The 19,838-nt window shown below is 36.8% G+C and overlaps 1 protein-coding gene across 1 annotated transcript in view; it reads right to left on the bottom strand.

Moving 5' to 3' along the window:
• Positions 1-12,186, bottom strand: part of P4HA1 (prolyl 4-hydroxylase subunit alpha 1) — a 72,095-nt gene extending 59,909 nt beyond the window's left edge. The window contains exons 1-2 of the mRNA XM_074296862.1: positions 12,053-12,186; positions 5,123-5,214 (exon numbers count right to left, since the gene is read on the bottom strand). The gene's annotated coding sequence lies outside the window, so the exon portion shown is untranslated. The remainder of the gene's footprint in view (positions 1-5,122; positions 5,215-12,052) is intronic.
• Between the last annotated feature and the right edge of the window lie 7,652 nt (positions 12,187-19,838).

Raw genomic sequence — 19,838 nt, 5'->3', positions numbered from 1 at the left:
CCTTATCAGAGTTCCAAAGACTTTAAAATTGGCAGTTTCCCTCATCCTAGCTGTCACAGTTTATGCAAAACTTTTTGATATGATATAAATGAAATTATCTATTTTGTAGTCTCTTCTAGTTGAATTCTCCTTTAGCCATAGTTCTGAGAGATGCAGATAGAATTTATTGGTTAATGTAAGGTTTCCATGTTTTCTGTCCTCTCTGATACACCCATGAAATCCTGAATTATTTAGCCTATAAAAATACCTACAACAAGCTTATTTCAAGTGTCCTCCTTCAATATTTTGAATGCCTAAGAGATTCTATCACTTGTTAAATTAATGTTTACTGACTAGTCAACCCTATCATCTTTGTCCTGTTGCCTGCTTAAAGCATTAATTCAAATCCCACCTGACATTCACTAGCTAGCTGATCAAGGGCAAAGAGCTCATCCCTGAACTGAGGATGAAACTTACTGTGAGTGGGGCACTGTGATCAGAATGCCAGATGTGGAGTCAGGAAGACCTGATTTAAGTTCATGTTCTGTTCCAGCACAAGCTGTTGTCACCATGTGAAAATAACAATATCTGAGCCTTAAATTCCTCATGTGTACACTGGGCATTACACCACCTGTAGTTAATACCTACACCTCATATGGCTGAGAAGCTCAAAGGAAGATATAAAATACTTAATAAACTCTAGAGCACCACATAAAATTTTATAAAAATAATAATGAGCATTACTTTCCTCAAAAGCTTGCTGTATCAATGCAAACTCTTATTAGGACCACCATCACCAACAATCCTTCACTTCAATTTGTCTTCAGTTTCACTCTACTAATGATTTTATATCAGATAATTTGTTATAAAAACCTAAGATTCAAGCACCCCAGATCCTTAAGAGGGCAGTTGTTGCACAAATATTGTCTCTTCCATATTCCCATTAAACTATTAAAATAGAATTGAAACAAGCTTTTATATTAAGATGGAAAATATGGATGTGTCTCTCAAGTCATACCCAATGCCATGCCTTACTTAAAAAGTAACAAATATCAATATTGGAATAAGTAAATTATGACCACACAAATACTATTAGGATATTAAAGTTCCAAATGTTGGCTTTAAATCGTAGTAAAGATTCTTAGGAAGTCCAACAGTATTTCCCTTCCTCTCTGGGAAGCTTAGGTAAAAGAGGACTGCTTGGGGAGAAGAGGACTATTGATGCAAACACAAAGCTTCACTACCACACATATTCCAGGAAAGCACTGCTCCACATGTTCAGCAGGATCAATAAAGCCTGCGCATGGATTTCAAAACAGTTCTACTATACTGTAAATATTTACAACTTTGAATTATCAGGATTCATTGAATTAGACGTACAAGATAATTCACTGAATTACTAGAACACAGAATTTGGTAAATATTAATCTGTTTTAAAAATAAATTTCTTACAAGAAAAAAAATTTTAAATTGTCTCCCACAGCCACTCCTTCAAAATTAAAGTAAATATGAATTATGAGGAATGATAAATTCTGACAGTCATTAATCTTTATTATTATTAAGTTATTATCTATAATTTCTAGATTATCCTCTCTTACTCACCCAATACACCATTAACAGTCACCTTCTAGATAGCTATTTCTAAATTTGATTTTCATATCCTCATCTTATCCTCCACCGTAAGCCTTGAATTCTGAGATCTTCCAAAAATCCAAAGAACAATCCAAGCATATTCTAAGTCAAAATGTGAAATTAACACTAATGGAGCTGGTAATACCCTCTTGTTTAGTCAAGTTCCCTGCTTTTTTACTTTCCTTCAAAAATACAAGGTATAAGTCCAAGGCAAAACTAAGAGAGATGGTTTTTTCTCTACAGCAACTAGGGAAAGCCATTTTCCCTAACTTTGAGGGGGCCAACATCCTCTCCCCTAAATGGCCAACATCTTGAAAACAGATTTGCTATTACACTTATTTTTCTATAAAGGCATTTAATAAAATTCTCACTGAACTTTAAAATACTCAATTTTTTCTTATTTCTCCTTCCTAACTGCTTTGCTATCACTGAAAAAGCACTAGCATTAGATTCAGAAGACCTAGGCTTCTTATTAACTTGGGTTAGTCACCTGCCATCTTTGATCCAAACTTCATTATTTACAGAAGGATGACTACTTCTACTATGTACCTTACAGGGTTGATTTGAAGATCAAATGAAATCATGTACATGAAAGTACTTTATAACCCTAAAATACCAGAGAGGTAAAAGTTCTTATTAAGCAATAAATACAGAATGTAGATCCCACCAAATAACATTTGTAAATGTCAGTTAGTCAAGAGTCCAAAGAACAGATTTGGGAATCCCAAAAGTCCCAATGGTCCATGTCTTGAGGACTCTCCAGAAGCTGTGTCTTTACTCTTGAAAGTTTCAGTGACTATGACAAGTAAATGGAAAGAAAAACTGAAAATTAATGTTACAAAAGAACTAACTTAGCCACAAGGAAAAAATATGAGATAACACTCCCCTACTCCAACTTCCTCAAAAAGGTTGAAGGGAAGGCGTCTATAGGTATGAAACAGAGAGAGAGAGAGAGACAGACAGACAGATAGACAGAGAAATAGAGCAGAGTCAGAGAGAAGGAGAGAGAGAAGGAGGGAGGGAAGAAGAGGAGGAAGAGAGAACAGAGAGAGATTGCCAGATTTTCCCTCCAATCTGTTGATTTTGTTATGGGGGGAAGAGTTCGCTTCATTTTTTTTCTTAAAAAAGTTTTTCTGCCAAATGAGCTGGGAGAGGGAAGGGGACAGAAGGGAACACTGAGGTGAAATCAAACAAAAGATAGCAAAAAAAAAAAACATACATATATATATATATATATATGTATGTATACATATATATATATATATGTATACATATACATATATATGTATACACATACATATATATATATATACACATACATATATATATATATATATGTATACATATACATATATATATATGTATACACATACATATATATATATATATATATATATATATATATATATATATAAAAAAGAAAATGTCTCAAGAGGGGAAAAAAGCAACAACACTAGGCAAATGTTTCCCACCATCCTTGCCACTTTCAACCTTGTGGAAGAACCATGACTTTAAACTCACAACTAAAAAGTTATTACATTTTAACAAAATTAACTGCACAAATTCCAGTTTTGTTCTCCCTCCTGCCAAGCTCCAAATCACAATAGTGTTGTTGTTTTTTTTTTAATGTTGTTTCAAAATACTTCAAACTAATCGGCTAAAAGGTCTAACAAATGTTTAGTTTTAACCAACAAAAAGGATTTATAAAATAGTGTTAAACTATTTCAAAAAGAACTCACGATGGAATTTTGGTTCACATTTGGAATAAAACAGCTGTTTGTACTCAGTGTTTAAAATCTGTTTTTTAACTAGGAACAAAGAGATCAGATCCCCCTAACCCAGGTAATATTTCCAAATAAATGTAGAGTGGAGAGGAAGTTTAAAAAAGGAGAAAATGATTCTATTTATTCACTACAATAAAAGAAAAATGTGCCAATACTTTTATTAGGCAAGGTCCGACTGTACACCTTACATCTAAGATCTTCACAAAATCTTCATTGGATTTAACACATTTCATTTAATTTTCCCAAAGAGAGAGAACCTTAAATTTTAGGTAACTTCCCCCTTTCCCCAAGTTGTTAAGATTTGCTAAAAGTTTGCCAGCGATTTCTGACTAAGTAATAAAAGTAGCCTTAAAAAACACCTATCCATCCATACATAAAAAAGATGAGACAAAAACAAATAAAAACAATATTGTTTCAGAGTAAAATAACAACCAACAGGAACTTTAGGGTAACAATGTGGGGGGGGGAATCTTACTATGTAGCATATGCCTTGTTTTCAAACAATAAAATTGAAATTAAGAGTAGAAAGTATAATTTTACTTTATGTAAATTGGCAAAGATGAAGAAAGATGGAGATCAAATATGTTTAATATGATTGTTCATATACAACCTATGTCATATTACTTGCTTCTTTAGGAAGGGGAGAAGAGAGGGAAGGAGAAAAAAAATTGAAACTCAAAATTTTACAAAAGTGAATATTAAATGAAGTGATTCAGGGAAATTCCAATAAACTTGTGATGAAGAGAGCCATCTGCATCTAGAGAGAGGACTGTGGGGACTGAATGTACATCACAACATAGTATTTTCATCTTTTTTCCTCATTTTTTCTCATTTTTTCCCTTTTTGATCTGATTTTTCTTGTGCAGCATAACAAATATGGAAATATGTTTATAAGAATTGCACATATTTAATCTATATTGGATTATTTGCTATCTAGGGGAGGGAGGAGGTGGAGAGAGAAGAAGAAATATTTGGACCACAAGGTTTTGCAAGGATGAATATTGAAACTATCTTTGTATGTATTTTGAAAAATAAAAAGCTATTATTATTATTTTAAAAAATAGATGTTGAAAAGTATCTTTATATGTAATTGGAAAAAATAAAATACTATGAATTGGGACAGGGGAAGAAAAATGAAGATCACCAGTATTGGTGATGAAGTAGAAAAGAGATGAGAAGCTTGAGCTAGGGGTAATCTTTAAAGGGTATGGGGCAATGCAGAGGGGAAGATTAAACTTAATTCATTTAGTTCATATTTATGTAGCCCTTGGTTAATTTTAAATGTATTTTACATGCATTATCTATTTATCCTTCATAATGTCTATCAGGCAATTCAAAGTAGCATTCCTATCTTAAGAGAAAACTGAACATCAGAAAAATTGAGTGATTTCTACAAGGTCACACAGCACAATTAAAACAATATCCCATATCCACTCAAGCCAGATGTAATATTCTTTCTACAAAGCATTGTTAAAGAGGAGGCCAAACTGTAATCTGGATTGAAAGGCAGTATAATTTAACATGTTCCAATGAATTCACCTCTTGATACAATTTTCCAGCAACCCAAAATAGATTTCTATATTCAACCAAATCTCTGACCTCATTCCCAGTACTACTCATATCAAAATTACCATTTATTCAGTATAAGAGGCAGGAGAGTAAGTGGATGGAGTCCCAGACTTAATAGCCAAGAAGAACAGAGTTCAAATCCCAACTTTGATACTTACTGGCTGGATGACTGTGTACAAGCCACAACTTCTCTAAAATTCAGGTAACTCTATTTTTAAGGGGAGTTGTGATGTACCTCTGCAGGGGGTTCCTACACAACAAAGAAAGAATACACTATCAGTCACTTCAGCCTTCCTGGCTTTCCCACATCAACACCCCTTGCTCTGAATTCATTTTCCAACTAGTTCTACCTTATACTGTCCCTTGAATATTTGTCCCTTATCCTACTTAAGCTCATCTCTTTCTTTAAAAAAAAAAAAAAAAAAAAAAAAAAAAGTTTTTCCAAACATGTATTCTCTCTCCCTCCCACATATCCCCACTGAAAAAAAAAGAAAACCCTCATAAAAACATGCATATTCTAGCAAAACAAATTCCCATTCTGACCACATCCAAAAACATATGTATCATTATGCAATTTAAGTCCATCACTCTTCTGATAGGAGATGAGCACTGTGTTTCATCTTCATTCCTCTGGACTTAAGATAGTTTATCATCCGTTGTACTGATCAAAGTCCTGAAGTCTTTCAAAGTTGTTTTTCTTGACAATGTTGCTGTCATTTTATAAATTGCTCACATTCTAGTCATTTCACACATGTCCCAGTTTCTTCTACAAATTATTTCTTCATTTCTTATAGAATATTCCATTATATTCATTCGCCATAATCTTTTTATTCATTCATCAATTTTCAATTTGGGGCTACTTCAAAAAGAACTGTTTTATATATATATATATATATATATATATATATATATATATATATATATATATATATATATATATATATATATATATATATATATATAGTCTTTTTTCTTTGACCCTTTTGAGGGTATAGGCACCGCTGGATCACAGGACATGAGTTTGGGAAGGAAAAGCACCAAATTTATTTCCAGAATAGTTGGGCCAATTCGTAGTTCATGTTCCTGTGGACCTCAATATTTGTCATCTAAAATTACTAACCTGTCAAATATGCAGTGGACCCTCAGAGTTACTTTAATTTACATTTCTCTGTGATTACTAGCTGCCCTGGGATATGAAACTTTTATCAGAAAAATTTGCTGCAAAGATTTTTTCAAGTTATCTTTTCTCTACAAAATTTAGTTGCATTAGTTTTGTTTGTACAAAAGCTTTTTTGGCTTTATAAAATGAAAATTATCCATCCTATCTTCTGTAATCTCTTTCCCTTATTTGGTGATGAAGTTTTCCTGAACTGACTTGGTTTTACTTGACTGCTGCTAAATATCACTAATAAATGCCACAAAAGCATGCTGACTAAGTCTGCTAAACTAGTTATCTACTTTGCCTGTCCTGTTGTTGTTCTTCATTTATTTTGTTTCTTTGTGGATTCCTCAGTATCCATTCTAGCAAGGCAGCTAGATGCTGAGTAGAGTAGAGTGCTGGGCCCAGACTCAGGAAGACCCAAGTTCCAATTCAATCTTAGACACTTCCTAGCTTTGTGACCTTAGGCACAAATTTTGCCTTCAGTTTGGAACTACTTCAAAAGGAACTGTTTTAAATACTTTCGTACATCCTTTTCTTCCTTCTATATCTTCTTTGAGGGTATAAGCCTTGAAATGGCATAGCTGGGTCAACTATAAAATGAAAGAATAATAGCACCTATTCCAGGGATTGTTGTAAGGAGCAAATGAGATATTTGAAAAATTCTTCACACTTAATAAACGCACATTCCCTTGCCTCCCTTCACTACTCCAAATCTCTCTTCAAATTAAATACACAATGTTCTTCTCAGCAGAGGATCTTGACTGACACTTTCCTGAAAACAAAACAACACTGAAGTCAATTATTACAAGTTCCCAATTCTCTCCAATTTTACACCTCAAATTCCCTTGCCAAAGCCAACTTTTCTATTTATTTTGATTTACATTCCCTTCTCTTCTTTGAAATTTGACCCTTTACTTATCCTCTCTCTCTTCCTAATTTTCAATCTCTCCTTATTCTATCAGTTTCTCCCCTATAATCTATAAACACACCCTGATCTCTCCCATCCTTAAAAATCTTCATTTGAAGTAATGTCTTTTCTCCCTGCCTAGAAAAACTTCTTTCCCTTCTCCCCCTGACTTTTCAATCCTTGCTATTTGGCTTGGGACCCCACCACTGATTAAATTCTCTCTCCAAGTTCACTAATGATCTCTTCATCAATAAATCCAACAATCTTTTCCCAGCCATCTTTTGGGACTTCTCTGTAGCATTTGATACTGTTGACTATGTTCCAAATACTCTCTCCCTCTTGGCTGATTCATGTCCTAAGTGATCCTTCTCAAACTCTTCCTCAGGATCATCAGTGTTCCACCCCTTATCTGTACTCCTATCCTACCACAGTTCTAAGTCCTCTTCTCTCTATATTGAGTAATCTTACCACCTCCCATAGATTCAACTACATCTCTCTATAGTTAACTCCCAAATCTACCTATCTAGTCTTCATTTTTCTTTTCAACTCCAAGTCATTAACTTGGCTGGTAGACAGATCCGCCCACCCCATAGATTACCTCAAATTATGTTCTGTTTAATACCATACACATATACATATACACAAACACCCTTATTTCTCTGTTTCTCTCAAGAGCCCCACCATTCTTTATCTACGTTCCTAATCTAGGAGTCATCTAAGCTCTTTATACATATGCTATATTCAATCAAAAGCCAAATCTTATCAATTCTACTTAGGCAAGATGCTATCCCTCCTATTCATTTCCTTCTCACTTATCACCAGTCTAATTCAAGCCCTTAGCACTTCTCATTTGGACTACTACAATAAACTAACTCATTTTTCTGCATCTAGCCTCTCCCCTCTCCAATATATACAACCATTCCTAAAACACAGATCACTTCCCAACTCAAGAAGTTCCAATGGCTTCCTATTGACTATAGTATACACAATAAACTTCTCTGGTATTTTTACTACCCAGCTCCAGATTACATGTGTGTGCCTTATGATGAAACATCCCATCTCACCCACTATGTTCCAGTCAAGCTAATCAATGTGATACTCCTCACAGTCCATGCTCCATATACTGCTTTAATGTCTCTGCATGGGCTTTCCCTCTTGCCTAGAAACCTCTGCCTAGAAAGCTTTCTAGAGATAGCTTCAAGATCATCTTCTGAATTAGGTTCTTACCAGTTCCTTGAGTGCAAAAACTCTTCTCTGCTGAACTAACTTTTATCTGTGGACATTTTCTTTCTTTCTCCTTCCTCAAGTGGACATAAGCTATTTGGCAGGAAAGGAATAGTTTTCATTTGTATCTTTGTATTCCTAAAACTAGGTATAATACCAGGAATACAGCAGACATTTAATAAATGTTTGTTGGACTGAATTCTTATATAAAAGAGCCTCACAAGATAGGGAAAAGATAAAAGCCTATTTAAAGGAACTAGGAATGTTTAGCCTGGAAAACAGAAAAAAGCCTTAGAGTAAGAGTTCTTAAGTGGGATCATTGATGAAAATGAAGCTAGATGGTCCAGAGAAGGAAAGATTTAGGGAGATCATATTAGCTAGCATGGAAGTTTTGGAAAAGCAACTTAAGTCTGCAATAGCCATCCAAAACTATGATTGCCATCCACTAGAGCCATCCAAAAGTGAAACAAAATGCACTTGTATTTACTGGGTTCATACCCTTAAAGCAAAGTCCAGATGATCAATTTACTGAAAATGTATACTTAGAATTTCTGTTCCAATATGAGTTGGATTAGCTGGTCTCTTAGGTCTCCTCCAATTCTGAGACTCTGTCCTTTTTCTAAAAGTTTGTTCACCCTGTCCGTCAAGTTCTAAACAGACTATGGTACAGGTGACTAGTTACTCAATTCAGTTTTCAAGAAAGGAAAATTATGTGATACACAGAAATTCCAAAAGAATATTCTAATATTTTCTAAGTGTTCTATCCCCCAAGGCATTGTTTTAATAACAGAACCATATTTCCATTCCAATGAATAATTAACTGTGGGTTTTTTTGTTGTTGTTTCTTAAATAAAATGAGCCTCTCATAAAAGTTGGTGTCCCTGTCTCAAGACTCTCCACACTCCATTTCATCCTCATTTCAAATTTCCATACTCATTTCAAATCATGTTACCTTCTACCCCACTCTCTCAAACAACTTCAATGGATCACTATTACCAACAGGATAAAATGCACAATCCTCTGTTGGGATTTTAAAACCTTTTAAAACCTAACACAGTCCACCTTTCAGTCTTCTCAGACCTAACTTCCTCTTCCATTCACTCACTCCAATAAGATAGTCACCTCAGCAAGTTTCACTTAAAGTTTTATCTCCTAAGTTCTGGTTGCATCCCCACAGCCTGGAATGCTCTTATTCCTCACCTCTGCCACCTTAGTACTTCCTAAATCCAACTTTCCGCAAGAACCTTTTCCCAACTACCTAGATTCTAGTATCTTCCCAGTGAGATTATCTTCTACCATGAATATTTTATGTATGAATAGTTGTTTGCATGATGGATGACATTAAAAGTGAGTTCTTGAGAGAAGAAACTTTTTTTCCTTTCCTTTTAACCCCAGTGCTTGTTAGCACAGTGTCTGGTGATGCTTATTGAATAAGAATTTCTAGTTTAGGTAAAAGGACTGGATTAAAATAACAGGAAGTTAATTTAATTCTCTTATGATAGGTGTTGCACTGTGGGGTACTTGTCCCTGGGTTTTTGTTAGCTTTCAATTTAAAAAAAATGAATTTTAAAGATTCTTGCTGTTACAAATATTAAAGCTAACCTAACATTCTTATTTCTTCTAGCCAATGGGGCTGGGGGGAAGCTTTGCTGTTTCAGCTTTGTCAATATAATTTGTGCATTCAAAAATTTAGAATTTATTTTCATAATTTTTCTTTTCAGTTCCAACAACACAGCCTAGCTATTGAAATAATCCACTTACAAACACACAAAAAAGTTTGTTTTGAATACTTAAGCCTTGGTTTTCAGAACTTTAAGGATTCAATTCAGTTCAAAAGATCACCTGCATGAAATCTGTACCACTTAAAAAGTCTATTTCCAGTCTCAAATCTATAGCAGGCATTTGACTTCAGTGATTTATAATGCCTACAAAATACGAAGCACAAAAAAAGTACATGCTTCAGCAAACCCCAACCTGATAATATTCTTTCAAAAGTTTGTAATCCACATTTCTCAGATTGACTATTATGCATCTTAAAATGTAAAATTCCTATTTATGGACCTATGCCTTTAAAAAGCTCATAAAAAGCATTAATCTAGACATAAAAAATTAAAGCAATTATTCAAAACTTTCCATATTTATGAACGTAAATTAATGGGTTTTTTTTTAATTCCATTTTGCCTTTAGAAATCTAAGGCTAGAAAATCCCTCCAAAAAAAGCATTAACTACTTCCATTCCTGCTTACTAAGAGGAATTTTTAACTAGCTATCTTAATAATGCCTATTCCATAGCCCCATACTATAAATGTAAATAAAAGAGAAATAAGTGATTTTCTCTTGTGAAGTAAGCAAATAAGGTTGTAGAAAGAATGTTACTGCCACGTATTTCCCCTTCCCCCACTCATTCCTCCTCCAAGAAGCAGGGATCTTAAACAAGAAACAGTTAAGTTAAAGCACACCATCTTTGGCTTTTTAAATCAATTTCAAGAGTACATTCTCCATTTCACAATCCATTCTTTAAAAAAAGAAAAGTACAAACTTGGAATGACCACAATATTCTCAAGTCTAACCTAAACATGCTAAAGTGGTTTTTTAAAAATTACATTGTTACCAGATTTCTTTGAAATATGAATTACTGTGGCTACCTATTCCACAAATGAATTAGTCACTTTTTTGAGAAGGAATACAAGGTCCAATTATTAACGTACTCCCTTCAACAGCATTTTAGCCCACATGATCCATTTCAGGTATATTCCAAACAAAGGCTGAAATTAACTGAGGGAATCTTTAAAATGCACACAACACTTCATCCTACCCGAACGCTTTACTTAATGCAAATCGAGTTCACTCTAGAGAAGATGACTAAGAGGAAAGGACATTTTAAAAGAGGAAGATTTCCTCTGGCTAACTTGTATCAACTTGTGGCTATTTCCTCTGTGCGCACGAAGTGCCCAGACCTTGGGCCCTGAACTTAAACTCCGCAGCTGAGATTTTCACTACAGCCCCTGCGCGCCAGAGAGGAGTTCGCGTTCAGACTTGGTACTTCTACTTCCAGAGACCTGATGCCCGGGCAGGAGCCCTGAAATTGCATACCTGCGGCAGGGCGTCCAGCTTTCGGCGGGGGATGGGGGAAAGTGCGATTCAGAACTTTGGGACAGCTTCACTCCATCATCTCATGCTTGCCATCTGCTTGGCAGGCCAAGAATTCCACGCCCAGTTCCCCCTACCCCCCCTTTCCCATGCTCCCACCCCCGCCTCAGTAGGGGAGACTCCAGGGGAGGGGGCAGGACAGGTATGTGAGGGGGCTCACGAAAAGGGGCTGGTAAATTGAAAGCTCAGAAAGAAAATTCAAGAAGGTGGGTCCAGGTCTCTTAAGAATTCAGGCTGCTCCACTACTCAAGTGGAAGTGGGGGAGATATGGGGGAGGGACCAAGCTGCAAGGGGGGAGGGACCAAGCTGTTAAGAGGGAGGGGGCGATTCAGCCTTTAAGCTATGCAGGGGGAGAGGGAGGGAAGAGAAGGAAAAAAGTAAAAGATGAAGTGGAGAGAGGAGAAAAGTGGATATGAGGAGGAAGAAAAGGGAACAAGAAGAGTCCATGGAAGCAGCAGGGGTTCCAAGAGGGCGAAATCCCCCTGAGCGGCTGCGGATGGAGGAACAAGAGAGGAGATGGTACAAACAGGGGCGACCCCCCTCCAACTTGCACATCCCACCCCCAGCCCAGCTGAGTCGAAGAGAAGAGGGGGTGCCGGGCTTCCACAAGGCCCTGGAGACTGCTTTCAGCGAGGCGCCTCTCACCTGGGTAGGCAGTGGGGTAGAAGCCGTCCGCCCGCCCCCACCTCTTGCGCACACCCCGCTTTGCCCGTAAACTAGAGGACTCTCCTCTCCAGCTGGCAGCGGCTCGACTGAGCGATAGAGGGAGCCCGTAAGTCCTTTTATAGCCTCCGGCGGCGCGCGAGTCCTCCCCGCCCCTTCCCTGCGAGGGCGGGGGCGGGGACTCGCACTCCTGCTTCCAAGCTGGACCCGCTCTACGTGAGCCAGATCACACCAGCAACTTGGTGCGCAGGCGCCGTGGCCAGCTGGCCCATCCCAGACCGCCGACCGAGGAGAGTGGGAGGAGAATAGGAGACTCTTTAGGAGGGAGGCGGGGCTGGAGCCCGAGTAGGAGGTAAGTGCGCGTGCGCCGGCTCCCGCCGCTATCCTGTGGGTTAGGCTGAATTTTCGGGCTCGCCCAAGTCCCCGCCTTTACTTCCAATTTAAGCGCCCGAGGTTTTCCTTAGTGGAAGGTCCACTGACCGCCTCGGGCCACGCCTGCCGGTGCCCTTTACGGAAGAGATAGGAAGAAAAGAGCTGGAGAGAAAGGATGCTTGGGAGAAGAGAGGCAGGATTGGGGAGGAGGCGTGCAAGCCCCTCCCCCACGGATTTCAGGGTCGCTCCTGCCCGCTCATCTCGGAATATGTCACATCAGTGAGACGCTTCCCCGCTGCCTGCCTCAGTTTCCCCAAATGCAAAATGGGGATAATCATAGCACCACCCTTGACAGGTTGTTGTGAGGTTCAAATGAGATATTAATTGTAAAGTCGGGCCAGTGTTAGCTATTATTAGAAATCTGTGGCAGTCCCTAGCTGAAGGATCTCATCTCCGTCCTCAGTTTCCCCAAATGTAAAATGCAGATAATATTAACTCTTAACCCCCAAGGATTGTTGTGAAGATCAAATGAAATAACAGGACGGTGCCTGGCAATACAAATGTTATTGTTAGTATTTTTATCAGATAACTTGTTGCATCTCCTCATTGTAAGAAGGGCAAGTCTTAACTCCAGCGTTCCTCAGTTTCCCCATCTATAAAATGGGCATCTTTCTGAGTTCAAATCTGGGCTTAAATACCAGTTCTGTGATCCTTGTCGAGTCACTCCACCCTGTTTGCCTCGGTTACCTCACCTGTAAAACGAACTGGAGAAAAAAAAGCCAAACCACTCCAGTTCTCTGCCAAAAAAAACCCCTAATGGGATCACAAAGAATCGAACAGGATTAATAGAAACACAGCCACGATAAAATGAGGATAATAATAACTCCTATCTCCCATAGTTATTTTGAGGATCAAATAGGACAATATTTTTTAAACAGCTTAGCTCATAATAGGTGCTCAAAAATATGTTTATTCTCTTTTTGGTCAGAATTACTGTAGCATTATAAATCTAAAGCTGTTTGCATAGGAACATTTATAGGAATTTAAGTGGTTAAAGAAGTGCCAAAGGGGAGATTTGAACCAGCAACTCTGACCATTATTCCATAAATCTGCAGGTTTTTGGAAGACTAGGAAAAAGCAGAGTCATTTTCAGGATTTGAACTCTGCTTTCTTACAAATCCTTTGACATTAGACAAGTCACTTGATTACTTTAATCCTCAGCTTTGATTCCTACATACAGTGAGAAGACTGGACTTGATAACCTTTAAGATTTCCTCTTCCCCTTCTATAGAAATCTGGCTCTCCTGGTTAGAAATGGCTCCTTTCTCAAACTACTTTGATTTCATTTTTATCAATCAATCTTGTTCATAATTGTCTGTATAAATGAAGTTCTCCCTCCTCCCTACTCCCCCAGTTGTCCTGGAGGTTGTACTCAAGGACAGTTTCATTTTTGTTTTTACATTCTCAGTTCCCAGTCTTGTACATGCTCAATACATGTTGAGTTGAAACCTCAGTAAATGAGTCATTCATCTCATAATATCCGTCTGGATTCAGTTGCCAAGACTGGGGATTGTTTTATCAAAAGGTCCACCTGCCGTGGTCCAACCCAATTACATTCCATTCATTTATGTCTGTTGTTCACATCACAGGAAACAAATAGACCTGAATAGATTCCCAAAGGCAGGAAGAAAACAAGAGTGTAAGAAAAGAACTGCCACTTACTGAATAAGTGTTATTGAAACTCACACCCAGGACCCTTTACCTCAATGGCTGGAAGTTCCCACCATCACAGACAATCACAAACCCTAAACTTCTTCACATTTAATTGGTATGGCAAGCCTCTTGGTGTTGATGGTCTCCCATCTTGGAATGGTCTTTGGACAAAACCTGTATATCTTGCTTTTGCTCATCCTTAGTCTCCTAAGAGGACCAATGACATCATGATGTAATAGTGAATGATGGATGACTTGAGAGTGAACCTGTTTTAAGGGAGGCAGAATTGCACAAAATCATCAACTTCTCTTTCTCCATCGAAGTCCAGTGTCAGGACAAAAGTCTGACCAAGATCTAAGCATTCACAGCACTTGTTTCAGCTGTCCTTCGTGTTGGAACAAATTGTTCTCATCTGCCCATTCTGCCAGAGTAAATCTTAAAAGTTGTGCCTTTGAGCAAATTCAACTGAGTGCAAGAGAATGTAGTACAACATTGGGTGCAAATATAATTAGAGAGTAGGTTTTCCATATCTCAGTGGAAATATGATACAACATGGTGGTTAGTGTAGGAAAAAAATATTCTACCCATCCTACAGGGAATGAGGCTGAAAAGAACAGGCAGACAAAATCCTGATCGTCTCTGTGCTAATTACAGTTCTGGCTCAGTTGACACTTTTGAGCTACAATGAGACCTTAAGGAAGGACTTTAGAAGAGAAAACCTAATTATGGTGAAAACCTGTTAAATGTATTTTTTAAAAGATTTTGAAAGTAAGTTGCCTGTATTAGAATCCATGTAATACTGAAAGACTTAGTTTTCCAATAAACCAATGAAATATCTTCTATGGAAGACAAAAAAGATGACACAGGCCAGAACCACATGAATGAAAAGGTAGTAATAAATCTGCACTGTTGGACAGAAGACCTCATTTAGTCCAAATAAATTGATTTAAGAGATAGTGAGATGTTGATATATAGAAAGCAATACATATCTAAAGACAGATAATAGCTCTTTTCCCCCACATCCAATCTCTTTCAGCATGTTTCTTCATTAGGGCATTTCTTACTATTAGCCATAAAATTCTCCAATCAATATTTTCAGGAAATATAAAAGTTATTCTGAGAAATCTTCAGCAACCATCCATCCAAGTATGGGCTATGCTTAAAAATATACCACTCTAATAAAAACCATCAGCTGCATTTCAGAAAAATGCTTCTGTTTGTAAATAAAGAACACCCAATTTGAGTGTTTAAAGCAAACCCTAGTCAGACCAGGCATTCTTCCACCCAAATCAGCTTTCCAAGGGCACAGACAGCCAAGTGAAAATGCCAGAAACACAAGCTTTATTTGGTTAAGAAGAGAGTTGAAGAAATCCCTAGTGTGTTCAGTTGAATAATTATGGTGTGTTCTGTATGGAGAATAGTGTATTTTGCCTTCCTGACTCTTGGCTCAAAGTCAAGGGCAAAAGTGCTGACTGAGGATTCAAAGGCTTATGTTTTTCCCAGCCCCTCAGATAACTAGGTGTGACACTGAGCAAATAATTTAAGCCCTCCATCCCTAAATTTCTTCAGCTGTCAAAAAGCATTACTATTACCTGTTTTACCCACCTTGTTAAGTCGTGGGGATAAAATAAAATAATAACAGAATGAACAGCTAGACTTGCAATCAGAAGAAACCAGAATTGTAACTACAGGAAAACAATCTGGGCCTTGCCTCAGGGTGTTGAAACAGAAAAAGTGTTGACATATTCCTGCAGGTAAAACATCTGATTTTTTTTTTGTTTAATAAGAATAATTAGTGAAAATAGAAAATTTCTCAATGACACCTTAGGGTCTTCCTCCCATCAAATCAAAAAAAAAAAAAAAAGATTTTGGGGTACCTTTTGTGCTGCTTGTCCAAGGTGCTTCTTGAGGTGCTTGTCCCAGGCATCAGCATTGCTAATATAGACCTCAATTCAAATCTCTGCTCATATACTTAACTATCAGCATAATTATGAGCAAGTAAATCATTTAAGTCTTCAATGCCTCAATTTTCTCATTTATAAAATGGAGATAAAAATAGAAGAGTGGTTGAGAGAAAAGTACTCTGCTCACTTTAAAATGTAGAAATGCAAATAACTAATGCTTAAAACTGGTTTGAAGGGCTGCTAGATGGTGGATTAGAGATAGTACTAGCTCTGAAGTCAGAAGAACTTGAGTTCAAATCCAACTTGAGACACTTAATACTAACTGTGTGGCCCTGGGCAAGTCATTTAACCCCAATTGCTTCAGAGGAGGAAAAAAAAAACAAATCTGTTCTGAAAATTACTACTATCATTAACTGCTGTCTCTAGGGAAAAAAAAAAAAACCTAAGTTCTGGATCTTTCAACAATGAGGTGATTTAAGGTAATTCCAATAGACTTGTGATGGAAAGAGCCATCCATATCAAGAGAAAGAATTATGGGGACTGAATGTAGATCAAAGCACAGATAGCATTTTTATCTTTGTGTGTATGTGTGTGTGTGTGTCTGTGTGTGTGTGTATGTTGATGGTGTTTGTTTGCTTGTTAGTATTTCTCTTTCCATGCTTTTTACCCCTTCTGATGTGATTTTTCTTGTGCAGCATGGCAAATATAGAAATATGTTTAGAAGAATTGCACAAGTTTAACCTATAGTGGATTGCTTGCTGTCTGGGGGAGGAGAAAGAAGGGAGGGAGGGAGAAAAATCTGGAATACAAGATTTTGCAAAGATGAATATTGAAAATTATATTTGCCTGTTTGGAAAAATAAAAAACTATTTAAAAAATAACTAAGTCCAATCCAAATCCCTCAAAATGAGATATTTATAGAGTTCAAGACATATTAGAATGTGAGCTCCTTTAGAGTAGGAACTGTTTTGCCTTTCCCACCAAATTAGCAAAGTGCTTTTGCATACAGTTGGTGCTTAATAAATGCTCATTGGCTATTGACTAACTAGGTGACTAGACTAGACATTGAAAATACAAAGAAAAAAAAAAAGAGAGAGAGAGAGAGAGAGAATCTTTGCCCTGAAGGAATTTTTGTTCATTTTGGGATGAGGAGTATGCAAATATGTATAAAAAAATAGAAAGTGATTTCTAGAGGGAAAGATTTCATAACTAGGGGAAAGGAAATCAGGAAAAGCTTTGAATTCCTGGAAAACAACAGAATTCAAGAAAATTGTGGAATATGGTTTTGTGAGGAATGGCCACTGTTCAATATGAAGAAATTAGCCTTGCTGGTTGAATTTGTTCCCATGAGACAAAGTCCTTTTGCAGACTTCTTACAGGGGACTCCTGGACATGTAATTCTCTGATCTAACAACCAATAATGTAAGCAACTCATTGTTCAACTTCACCAATCCATTTCCAGAGGAATATGTAGTTTGGGTATGTGCAATTGATAGTGGGTCATTTCTTATGTTTGTGTATTATTTGGTAAGTCAAGCCAAGTCTTGCTCTAGCAGTAAGTAGCTAAATCTAACAACCCATTTCCAGGATTGCCTTTTGGGACCTCTCTGTTTGGCTTAGTACATTTTGGACCTAGCTATATCATGACTTTGTGGAGCAATCTATAAAATGGAAGTGAGTGATAATACAACATCTGTTTATTATTTTAGAGGAGGAAAAAAAAAGTTGTGATATTTAGCTCCGTAAATTTATGACCAAAGGAGAACTAGAGATCATTATTGATCACAAAATAGAAGATTTTGATTACATCAAATTAAAAGGCTTTTGTACAAACAAAACTAATGCAAACAAGATTAAAAGGGAAGTAACAAATTGAGAAAATATTTTTACAGTTAAAGGTTCTGATAAAGGCCTCATTTCCAAAATATCCAGAGAATTGACTCTAATGTATAAGAAATCAAACCATTCTCCAATTGATAAATGGTCAAAGGATATGAACAGACAATTTTCAGATGATGAAATTAAAACTATATCCACTCATATAAAAGAGTGTTACAAACCACTGCTGATCAGAGAAATGCAAATTAAGACAACTCTGAGATACCACTACACACCTGTCATATTGGCTAAGATGACAGGAACAAATAATGATGAATGTTGGAGGTAATGAAGGAAAACTGGGACACTGATGCACTGTTGGTGGAGTTGTGAAAGAATCCAACCATTCTGGAGAGCAATCTGGAATTATGCTCAAAAAGTTATCAAATTGTGCATACCCTTTGACCCAGCAGTGCTACTACTGGGCTTACATCCCAAAGAAATACTAAAGATGCAGAAAGGGACCTGTATGTGCCAAAATGTTTGTGGCAGCTCTTTTTGTAGTGGCTAGAAACTGGAAAATGAATAGATGTCCATCAACTGGAGAATGGTTGGGTAAATTATGGTATATGAATGTTATGGAATATTGTTGTTCTGTAAGAAATGACCAGCAGGATGAATACAGAGAGGCTTGGAGAGACATGCATGAACTGATGCTGAGTGAAGTGAGCAGAGCCAGAGGATCACTGTACACTTCAACAGCAATACTGTATGAAGATATATTCTGATTGAAGTTGATATCTTCAACATAAAGAAGATCCAACTCACTTCCAGTTAATCAATGATGAACAGAAACAGCTACACCCAGAGAAGGAACACTGGGAATTGAATGTAAACTGTTTGCACTATTGTCTTTCTACACAGGTTACTTATACCTTCGGAATCCAATTCTTACCGTGCAACAAGAAATTTGGTTTTACACACATATATTGTAGCTAGGATATACTGTAACACATTTATTATGTATCGCCTGTCATCTAGGGGAGGGAGTAGAGGGAGGGAAGGGAAAATTTGGAAAAATGGATACAAGGGATAATGTTATTTTAAAAAAAAGTTACTCATGCATATGTACTATCAAAAAAAATATTTTAAAAAAAAGATATTTATCTCCGTAGTCTGTGTCAGTGAGTAGTGCTACCATTTTAGAACAGCTTAAAAAGAGGTGAAATTTCCATCAAACAATAATTGATCACTTCTTATTTGGTTACTTCCATCAGTCTATTAAACTTAATAGATAACACATATAATTCTTTAAGGTTTACAAATTATTTTACAAAGTCTATCCCATTCAATCCTCACAACAACCCTGGGAGATAGGTGCTATTAGTATATCTGTTTTATAGATGAGAAAATTAAAATGAAGTAAGATGAGGTTTGAGGTCACCTATCTAATAAGTGTATTTGAACTCAGATCTTCAGATCTAATAAAGTATGCATTGCACAACCAACCTGTTTTACTTATTCTTGAGTTATCTTTGTTTGTTTATATGTTATATCCCTCCCCCCAAAATTTTAAGCTCCTAGAGGGCAAGTTTTCCAGCTTTATATTAGGCTGAGTGTTAAAGTAGATAGAATCAAGAGGATCTGAGTTCAAATCCACTCTCAGTCATTTACTAGCCATGTGACTCTGGACAAGTCATTTAACCTCTGTCTACCTATTTCCTTAACTGTTAAATGGAGATAATAGCTCCTATCTCACAGGAACATTGTAAGGATCAAATGAAACAATTATAAAGCACTTAATACAGTGCCTGGTATTTAGTAAGCACTACAGAAATATTAGCTACTATATTGATAATAATAATAAATGCTTATTCCTACTGCTCAGAATTGCTTAGAACAATTATCTATATATCTGTATCTATATCTATATATCTCTATATATATCTGTATATATATAT

This window comes from Sminthopsis crassicaudata, chromosome 2 (genome assembly GCF_048593235.1).
Source record: "Sminthopsis crassicaudata isolate SCR6 chromosome 2, ASM4859323v1, whole genome shotgun sequence".
Lineage (NCBI taxonomy): Eukaryota > Metazoa > Chordata > Mammalia > Dasyuromorphia > Dasyuridae > Sminthopsis > Sminthopsis crassicaudata.
This window is presented reverse-complemented; position numbering and strand designations above follow the sequence as displayed.